An 11,051-nucleotide genomic window follows, 5' to 3' on the forward strand; every position below is an offset into this window, starting at 1 on the left:
GCTGGTCGTTAGGCAATACCGTAATAAACATGATTACAACTATGGATCATTCCAAATGAATGTCAATCAAATCCTTTCTCTACGTCCCCCACCATCATGGAGTTAGTATCGGTTACTTACTTTACAGAAAACTATTTTAGAAATGTTTCTAGAGAATTTTAGTTTTTCAAATTGGTGTTATTGTTCACATCTTCCACCTACAAAACCTCATTGCCATGAGGTCCATTGTCCAGGACTTGGAAGGAGAGAAAAAATAAACATTTAGAAACGTTTAAAAGTCACCTGAGGTAGCTTTTCTATGCATAGTAATATCACCATGTATAGTCTGCCATGTGAGGGATCTCCAGGGCTAGAAAAAAGTGCTGTTTATCCCATTAGAAAGCAGAGAGCTTTCTTTTTCTGTGGCATAAGACTCTTGAATCATGATGGATCATGGGATAGGAGATCTTAAACCTGTTCCAGCACTGAATCTTGCCCATCAGGCACTGGGCAGTGTACATTTTAATGGACAGTAGGAAAAGGTGGAAAGTTTGTTCTGGCCATTTTTATTTTAATAGCAACTGTTTGAAACTGCTCAGTGGTTGGACTGTTGAAAGGTGTCCTAGCAGAGGCTGATTAGTGGGTAGAATACAGATGAGATGGTCAAAAGTGCATGAGAGATGTAACTTATCCTGTGGATAGTGCCACCATCTGTGCACCATATCTGTCTATAGCTATGGCTTGAGTTATTACCAGGAGGGATTTCTTGTAATTAATTGATGCAAAACAGAAACACAAGTGGTGAAGAAGTTTGTACTTCTCTAGGGTGTCTTCAGAATTACATTAACCCTTTAGTGGATGCAACTTTGCTGACCGTGTTTGAATATGGAGATGCTTGAAGGAGATTGATCAGGCATCCAAGGAAGGATTAAAGCAGATTCATTTTGAAGAACATTAGGTCCAGAAAAACAAAAATAAGTCCACTTCCAAGCACAGGGGCTGGTTTCCCTTTCATCAGCTTTCACAGTCTAGTTTTCCTCATTGTATTGTTGTTATGTCTAGACCTAAAGTTACTAAATTAATGCTCTTTCATGAATGAAAAAGAGCAAAGCCCAGAGAGTGCATACCCGGTGGGGAGTCTCTATTATTAACTGATAATTCCTGTCTCGACAAGTGTATCTAAACCCATATGCTTGAAAACACCCCGCCAGTTATGTGTATGCGTCATGTTTCAGCATAGATATCCTCCATCTATGAACACAATATGGGCAGGGTTTTCAGAAGCTGTAAGCGATAGCCAATCTTTGCTCCCTCTGAAGTCAATAGGTGTTTTACCACTGACTTCAGCGGGAGCAGAGGCCAATGCAGAATGCTTTTGAAAATCCCACTACTCACAGTCTTTTTTCCTCAGCCCTCTTGATGCCCCAGATTTATTGGTTCCTCTTCATAGCCATGTTATGTACAGTTTAGCTCCCTGGGATAGCCTCGGGGAATACACCTCTCATTTGAGTAACCATAGGGCCAAATGCCCCATCATAAATCACAGTAGGGACCTGGTTTTCAAATGGGTGTCAGTAATGGGGTGGCCTGCCCCTTTAAGGGAGGCAGAGGCCCGAAGCCACAGCTGAGAGGGGGTGCGGACCTTAATTAGCTGGCTGAAGAGGGGCTGCTGCCTTAAAAAAGAGCAGCAGGACACTGCAAGGTGAGAGTGTGTGTGACTACCACTAGCTGACCCTGAACATGCAGCGTGGGAGGCTTCAGGCGGCAAAGAGGTCTGGGTCTTCCAGCAGAAGGTCCTGCTGCTAGAGAAAGTGGAAACTAACTGATAAGAAGCCGCACACTGCCAAGGAAGATGATCCTAGGCCAGCTCTCCAAAGATTGGTCTGATCAGACCCAAAGACTGGTGTCTGGGGACTTAAAGTCCCGAGTAGCCCGGATGGGGGCTCTGAGATAAGAGCCTTTAAACTATTGTTTAAATGTCCTTTTAAGAAGGCTCCATTAAAGACCCACTGATGTTACTTAGCATGTTTGGCTTCTTTTTGTGGACTGTTGACGTGTACCAACCAACCATTAGCTCACTGAAAGGGAAACTACCGCAGGCGATAGCAAAGCCACACTCTGGCCTGAAGGGGGCGATACAGGATAGTTGTGCCCATTTCCAGTGCCCTAATGGAATGTCCCACTCCCACATGCAGATGGCCAGATCAGCGCATGACTTCAAGGACCTGGCATTTAGCCTGTGCACCAATTTCAGCAATGAAAAAGGAGGATTTAAGCCACTCCTATGATAAAACGGGGCTTCTTTATTGCATTTCATAAAGCTCTAGCCTTGTCCCCCTCTCTGTTATAACAAGACAGCAAGGAACAATTTGGCAGTGCTTTTGGAGTAGCTAGTCAAATGGTTACACCCACCTTTCAGCAGAAATGAATACTGGCAATGGAAGACTATTACTCTCCTATCAGAGAGTGCCTTTCATTGTACCTGGTGTACCAGGATGACCCTTCCTGCTGGCTAGACATAACTGAGGCTTCACTAATTCCTGCCTCCCTTGCTACCTAAATATCTGCTCATGTAATCCAGCTGCTACCACGACCAGAGCAGTAGAAAGATGAAGGTTAACACCTAAGAATGTTCCCCCAGGCCTATCCTTGCATGGAACTTTGCAGGGGAGAACTTTTGCCTATTCTTGCATTGCTCAGAAAAGGGAGCCGTGTGAGTGGTGCTATGATTATAATTATGCACATGTAGTTTTCAATGGTGATTTTTCATGATGGGCAATTGTATAATTGCCCAGTGAGACTGGTCAAATACACACAAATGAAAGCATTAACTGAGTAACTTTTGAGATTATGTAAAAGCAGGAAGGAGTCCTGTGGCACCTTATAGACTAACAGACGTTTTGGAGCATGAGCTTTCGTGGGTCTGTTAGTCTATAAGGTGCCACAGGACTCTTTGCTGCTTTTACAGATCCAGACTAACATGGCTACCCCTCTAATTTTTGAGATTATATTGGTGTATATTTCTCTTCACTCACTGAGGTTGCTCAAACAATAACTGTTGATCCATAGCATTGTGGTAACCCAGTTTGTCGGATTTAATGTAAATTGCATAATAGGGGATCTTGAATCTGGTTGGAGCTTTTGAGTATATTCAGTTCTAAGCAGAAAGGTTTCAGAAATTTGACCCTATATATTTGTTCCTAGCATCACAAACCAATCACCACTCCTAAATAGCTTTCTAGAACAATTACTAGTTATAAAAAGTCTACATTTCTAGGTCTTTTGCTTGTTAAAGTAACATGAAATGTACACTGTGTTAGAATACATGATTCCAAGCTCCTGGTTATATTTGCTTGACAAACAATGAGCAATTGATTAAATATACACACAGGATTGCATGATCTATCCCCAAGGAGATAACAATGACAATTTCTCCTCCTCCATGCTGTAAGAGTGGCAGCTGCATAAATGAGGCCACAATTGATCCCAAATAACTTGGTGCAGTTGGTCAAAAACAGAAAACTATTTTGTGAAAAATGTCAAAGTTATTTCCATTTTGCAGGGTTTGAAATAGAGGGTTTTTTAAAAGGGTTGTTGGTTTTTTTGCAATGCTTAGGAAAGTTGTTGAAATTTCAAATGTTAATTTTTTCCCTCTTTCTACTGAATGCAAAAAACAAACAAGCAAACAAACAAAATAACCACCAGGGTTTATTCCCCCCTCCCCACACTTATTTCATTTTTCCACTCTCACTTTTCAAAACTGAAACTATGGAAAAGTTCCAGAGTGGCAGACTTTCAGAACTTCCTTTTTCTTTTTTTCTGCTCCGTATCTTTCATGGAGTGAGGAAGTTTTGAGAAGTTGCAGAGTGGAAATAGGAAAAATAAAGAAATTAAATAAAATGGAAAAAGCGAAGCACCCCTTCCTCCCACCCATCCACAACCTAGCAAACAAGAAATAGGGGGAGAACTTGGGGGGAGAAAACATAAATCCAAATTTTGAAAAATATTAATTTTTGAAAACAGAAATAAAAAGGTCAGTTTGATGTAAAACCAAATGAAGTTTGTCTTTTGTTTGAGAATTTTCCATTGAAAAATGAGCACATTTAATAGAAAGCCTAATTTCCTGCAGGAAAATTTTTCAGTCAACAAATCCTGATCAGCTCTAATCCTTCGTATCTAGTGTTGTATCCAATAGGCAGAGAGCCTGTTGTAAATACCGGTACGCACTGTGCACCATGGGTAGGATTGTCCCCCATGGAAATGCTCACAGAGGACAGGCTGTGTCAGGATCCCCTCTGTTCTCCATGCAAAGGGGATTCAGCTTCCTTCTGTGGCATCATCCCTCCCTCCTCTGGATACCAGGGAGCTTGCTCTGCAGTTCTAGGATCCATTTACATCATTGACCCTCCGATCCCCACAGACATTTGCAGAAAAAGATCATGCAGCCCAGGAGTACCACAGAATCATAGACTATCAGGGTTGGAAGAGACCTCAGGAGGTCATCTAGTCCAACCCCCTGCTCAAAGCAGGACCAACACCAACTAAATCATCCCAGCCAGGGCTTTGTCAAGCTGGGCCTTAAAAACCTCAAAGAATGGAGATTCTACCACCTCCCTAGGTAACCCATTCCAGTGCTTCACCACCCTCCTAGTGAAATAGTGAAATAGTGTTTCCTAATATCCAACCTAGACCTCCCCCACTGCAACTTATAGTGGTTTGAGGAGACTCGGAACTCAAAGGGACATTGGGGTCACCCTGCCAAGATTAACTGGGCTGGTGGAAGCCAGGGTGAGCCCTTGTGCTTATGGGAAGGCTGCTGGTGTCAGGGCTCTGAGCCATAGTAGCCCAGAATAAAGGCACCCAAGGTTACAGGGCAGGCAATGACAGAACCCCTTACTCCTCTGGGTGATCCCAGTACATCACCCATGCCTTTAAGGTGCAACCAGTGATGGGGATGATGTGGAACCAGCCATCCAAAGGAGCACAAGGAGACAGAATGCAGCCAGGAGCTCCCTGGGGGAACCTGATCACTACTATACCCCTACAGGGGGGAGACCTCTCCCGCAATGCTCCAGTGTGGAGGGTGGGTGGGGTCATGGCCCTGCCTCCTTGCCACGCTCACTGGGAGCTGTGCACACCTGGGGAACAGGGCCCAAAACAACCGAGGATGCATGCCCTGAGGTTCTGCCTCATCCTCATGCAGACTACACAAGGTGGGGGAGAATGTTCCATGTACTGCTCCACAGCTGTGCTCCTATGTAAGAGCAAAGCAGAATCTTGCCCTGAATATGTGCATTTAACTGTGTGCATATATGTTCTATACTGCAGTGTGGGGGCCCTATTCTCTCATGTATACCGGTGTAAATCAGAAGTAATTCTATTGCAATCAAGCCATGCAAATTTTACATTCCAAACCCTTAGCTTGTTTAGAAATATATCACGTTCAATACAGCAAGAGGCCTGCAAAATGGATTAGGGATTGCATCTGCCCCTGTTACACCATTGGAAATTAATGGATTTAAATGGACGTAAAACCAATCTAAATGAAAACAGGATCTGGCCCTTAGTTTAGAGGTGTGACTGCATGGGCAAGAGACCCCAGCTGCTATATCCCGATGGCTTAGATGTCTTTATAACCAGGTTTGTAACTCTGTAGGTTTGAATAGTTTAGAAGAAGCCCCCATAAGGGGGAACCCCATTAAGAGGATCCATTTTGACCATTTAACTGAATAGCTCCCAGGGAGAGGTTCACATTTACATAAAAAAGAACCCTCTTCCCTTTTATTAATCCTGGGTAAAGGCCTAGAACACACTATTTACTAAAGTCTGGACACAATTCACTCCTTTGTAAAATTTGTGTGCGTGTATGAAGGGTGGTGAGAAAGTAAAACGGGCTCTAAAGTAACCAAAGCATATGAGAAAGGATTTCTCTTATCATATTTAGCCCTATCAAAGAGCTGTCTGAGGTCACATGGTACTTAATGTAGCAGTGAATTTTGGAGGATGACAGATTTATAAACAAGGTTAGTATCGAATGGATTCTTCACTAATCCCAGACTCTTTGTTTAATGCACATCTTAATTCAATTAATTTATGCCTTATTTCTGCCTTTTTTCCTGCTAAAGACTGGTGCAGAAATAGCCTGGTGCTTAAGAAATCTGTTGGGAGTTCACTGAAAATATACTACCTTGATAGACAGGGAACTGTTGTGAGATTTATTATAGCAATACATTTTGTATTATTAATGGTGAACTAAATGGACCACAAGATAAAAGACTCACTTTTTCATTAGCTTTGTTCAGGGATTGTCCAACTAGCCAGTGATAACAAACCTAATGGAAGGAGGTACAAACGGCCAAAGAGACAATGTGAAGTCATTAGAGCCTTATTTTACTTAGCAGTAACGCAAGGAACCTACAGCCCTGCATCCTGTAAGACTTAAGCAAGTTAGCATAAGTGAAGCATAGACCTATGACCTTTAGCATAGATAAAGTGACCCAATGGTCATCCTAGATTTTGGGGAACCTGGAATAGCTTGCTTAAGAGAAAAGTTGGCATAAAATGAGACAAGGCAACTGCAGGAATATTGAACTGATACTAAACTTGGATATTTTAGGATAGGATCTTTGGCAGATGTCTAACCACAAATTTGCTTTAGCAATATGGTAATGAGTCAATAGGGATTAATATGCAAGCCTATCAAGGAAAGGCACCCTAATATTATGAGGGTGAGGAAGATGGATATGGACAGAGGAAGCTGGGTGTTTGTATGAATATTCATGGTGATTCCCAGGCCCTCTATAAGCAAGAACCTGCATGAAGAAGCTAGTTAAGGATCCCTAGTGCTTGAAGATAGGTTGATGTAGGAGAGGAACTGAGTTAACAATATAATCACCTATCAGAAGCCAAACATTTATATGTAATCATCTTTTCCATTTACCCTCCCAGCCATCCCATACTGCAGCCCAGGAATTTCAGAAGAAAATGAACAGCATGCAATCTCATCTGAATGAGAACTGTTTACTCATCTGTATTTTTAAGATAAAACTCTTGGGCATAACTGAGATTTTTCAAACAACAATGATAAAAATGAGAAACAAGAAAGAATGAAAGAAAACTGTGAAATTATTACTTAAAGAAGACTTTCAAGGTAACAAAACAAGCAACAGACGCCAAGGTTTGACAGCATCTGAAAGACAAAGAGGAAAGTGCTGATTCAGTGTGAACCTTGTGTAGACTGAACGAGGAACGGGAACTAAATGCTGCATGCGCTAGAAGACTTGCTGTCTTTTAACTGTACACTGATTATGTGGTGCAGGGCAATTTACACCATGCCATCTAGCAGCTGTGTGGACAAAAAGAAAAGCAGCTTAGAAAATTAACACTCAGGGCATGGAGTAAGCAGGTTCAAGCAACACATGCTTTGTTTTATGCATAAATAAAGTCTAGTTGGCTGCAGAATGGCAGTGTGAAATATTGCCTGTTGGTAATAATACTAATTTATAGCAAGGAAATTGAATTCTAGTGTGCACCAAGATTTATTTATTTCAGTAGCTACTAAAATAGAATGGAGACAACCCTAGTTTCTTGGGAACTGCATTATACAGATTGCTGTATCTTCCAAACAACAGAATATGTTAAAACAACGCTGTTCTCACGTATTCTCTCATATTCTGCCAGCTATTTTATCTGAGTCTTGGGATCCTAGTGTTAGTGACTGGGGAATCCTAGCAGCATCCTGCCCATGGAATTAACCACCTGCTATCGCTGTCAAAGTTGGTGTCAAGCAGGGTGCCCCAATGACTCCCCTAAGATTTAACCTAGCACTCGGGTCCTCTGATATCCCTGTGAGAGGAAGGAGGAAGCAGATTCTGGTATGGTATTAAAGGAGTGTTGAAAGCAAAGGCATATTTAGGCCTGATAGAAGCCTGCTGTGTATTTTAAGCGTCTGTTCTGATAACATTTGACAGTGTAAGCAGTCCTAGAACTGCGCATGTGTAAGAAATTGCAGAGCAACGTTTGTGAGAAAAAAGGAAAGATAAAGTAGCTAAAAAGCTAGAAAAGGCCAGTTGGAATTAACACTAAACCTGTACTGACAGGGCAGGAGAGTTAACAAGGAAATGAGAGATTAATATAGTACAAGAATAGATAACAAAAAGTTATAAATAAGTTTGTGTAACAAAGGGAGGTTGAAGCTGTATTGTCTGGTGATGGAGGTGACTGTGAAGAGATTGTCCTGATGAGCTTCCCACTTGTAAGTAACTGATCACTGGGTGTTTTGCCGTAATAAAGATTTGTTAGACCCATCTGCTGAGTAAATCAATCTCAATCCAGCAATGAATACCAGATCTGGCCTCCATTGATGATCTGGTCCTGTTCAGTAACTTGTGAGAAGGTGTGAACATCAGCACTGTGGAGTTCTCCTGCAGGCTGCCTGGCCCAGGAAGCATCATGCAGTCTTCTTCAGCCCCGCTCATAACTCTCTTGTCATGAACAACTCTGAGATTTGGAAAGTAGGTACAGATGGGCTCAACACAATAATTCCAGGAGGCTCTGAGCGAGACTCCATGGTGAAGGTCGATCCATGGATCAGGATCTCCAATCTGGCACTGTACAATAAACTTGATACCTGGTTAGAGAGGATCAACCCTAAGTAAGAGGATTAGCCCTCTTGAAACATGGCAGAAACTGGACATACTGAATGTGCTCACCATACCATGAGTTATCTACCTGACTGACCATACTCATTTCAAGAGAACTCCGCTTTCTTCCCTTGATGATACTATCAGGAGGGCAATTAAGGGGTCACTTCATCAGACGGCTAACACCTGCAATAGCCTACGTAGATTGAGGTATGGAGGCTTGGAGGTGGGGAGATTCACCGCTCTCACTATCTCTTCACATGAGGCAGTTGCATAGAATCATCCACTCCAGGGATGACACAGCCTGATGGCAAATGGCATTGAGGAGGCATTCAAGAAACTGTGGCTGATGGGAGGGCGTCCGTCCTAACTGCCCCAGTAATGATCTCTGATAAGCTAGACATGTCAGAGAGCTCTCAGGGCCCTTAAACAAGGCCAGCTGCCAAGGTGAAATACCTAGTCCCTTGAAAATGGAGAAATGCAGAATTCCTTCAGTGGAAAGAGCTTCCTTGCCAAAGCATGGGGTCCAGGACTTTCACAATGGTACAGTCAGCAATGATAGGTAAAGATGTCACAAGAGCTTCGAAGATCACTGGTTCATCACAGCTGTCAAGCTCAGTGTGAATGTATATTCTACCAAGGAATACCTAGGGTGAGACAAAGTCAGAGCTGTGATGTTTGATACAGAAGCTGTTCTGCTAAGTATGAACATAAGAACATAAGAAGGGCCATACTGGGTCAGACCAAAGGTCCATCTAGCTCAGTATCCTGTCTTTCAATAGTGGCTGGTGCCAGGTGCTTCAGAGGGAGTGAACCTAACAGGTAATGATCAAGTGATCTCTCTCCTGCCATCCATCTCCACCCTCTAACAAACAGAGGCGAGGGACACCATTCCTTACCCGTCCTGGCTAAGAGCCATTTATGGACTTAACCTCCATGAATTTATCTAGTTCTCTTTTAAACCCTGTTATAGTGCTAGCCATCACAACCTCCTCAGGCAAGGAGTTCCACAGGTTGACTGTGCGCTGTGTGAAGAAGAACTTCCTTTTGTTTTAAACCTGCTGCCCATTAATTTTATTTGGTGGCCCTTAGTTCTTATATTATGGGAACAAGTAAATAACTTTTCCTTATTCACTTTCTCCACACCGCTCATGATTTTATATACCTCTGTCATATCCCCCCTTAGTCTCCTCTTTTCCAAGCTGAAAAGTCCTAACCTCTTCAATCTCTCCTCATACGGGACCCATTCCGACTCCCTAATCATTTTAGTTGCCCTTCTCTGAACCTTTTCTAGTGCCAGTATATCTTTTCTGAGATCTGCTCCCACACCTTGGGACAATGCCTCGTGGTTCAGGAGGCCTGCTAGCAGCACAACAAGCTTGGTGAAATCCCGGCCAGGCAGGCCAGACAGCAAGAGTGGAGAATCTATCAGGTGCCCCTGCTTTGAACTGATAAGAGCTGAGAAAGCCTGATGTATGATATTGGCAAGGATGGTAAACCCTGGTAGTCAATATCACGATTCGCAACGAGTGCAAGGTCAAAGGCCTCACAGATGCAGCAACAGAGAAGGTCCAGCACTACCCATCTCTGAATGATCAATCTAACGTCTGCCCAAAAAGCCCACTTCTTTGGCTTCCCAATAGGTACCCCAGGGAAGTGGCCAACTTTGGAGTACTTCAAGCAATCACAGTCCCAGAGGCAAGGATGAACTGCCAGACTGCTCAGAGTGATGTGCTCCACCAACCCCATTGGCACCTTTCCCAGAAGTGGAAATGGGAACAGTAACCATTGCATGGCTGTGATGTGCCTGGCACACTTTGGGAACGATGTAAGTGATGCAATATAATTGTCATGACCCACGGGTGTTGAACCCATGCTTCAATTTTCCACCGCTGACAATTGCTGACCACTACTGACCCAGGATCTATGAAGCCCAGCCCCAGTTTGAGGTTTCACCCCTGATGTCCTACTGGTGAAGTTCCAGAGCAGTGGATGCGCTGGCCCTATTTAAGTGAGGAACAGGAAGTTGTCTGAACACTTGGGATCCACCCTGCTCCTGACTATGTGCCTTATGCCTCCTGCTCTGACTACCTGGCATCCTGACCTGGCTTGGCTCCTGACCTCTCTCTCACTTGCAGTTCTGATCTCTGGTTTGTCTCCTGCCTCAGACCCCATGTTGGCATTTGTCAGGGAACAGGGTTTCTGTTCTTTAGCAAAGACTCCTATCAGAGGCCAACCAGGAGGATGCTAAGTGCCACCATCTTTTATTGTATCAAAAATAAGAAAAGTCACCAAACCTCCATTCCACATCTGCACTGCCGTGTGACTGGCTAACTCCATCTCTTTGCTGAACTCTCAAAGCTAATGGCACTTTGTAATTTCTGTGAGACAATTGATCTCTGGTCTTGTCAAGGCTGAGTGGCTTCAATA

This window comes from Mauremys mutica, chromosome 7 (genome assembly GCF_020497125.1).
Source record: "Mauremys mutica isolate MM-2020 ecotype Southern chromosome 7, ASM2049712v1, whole genome shotgun sequence".
Taxonomy (NCBI): domain Eukaryota; kingdom Metazoa; phylum Chordata; order Testudines; family Geoemydidae; genus Mauremys; species Mauremys mutica.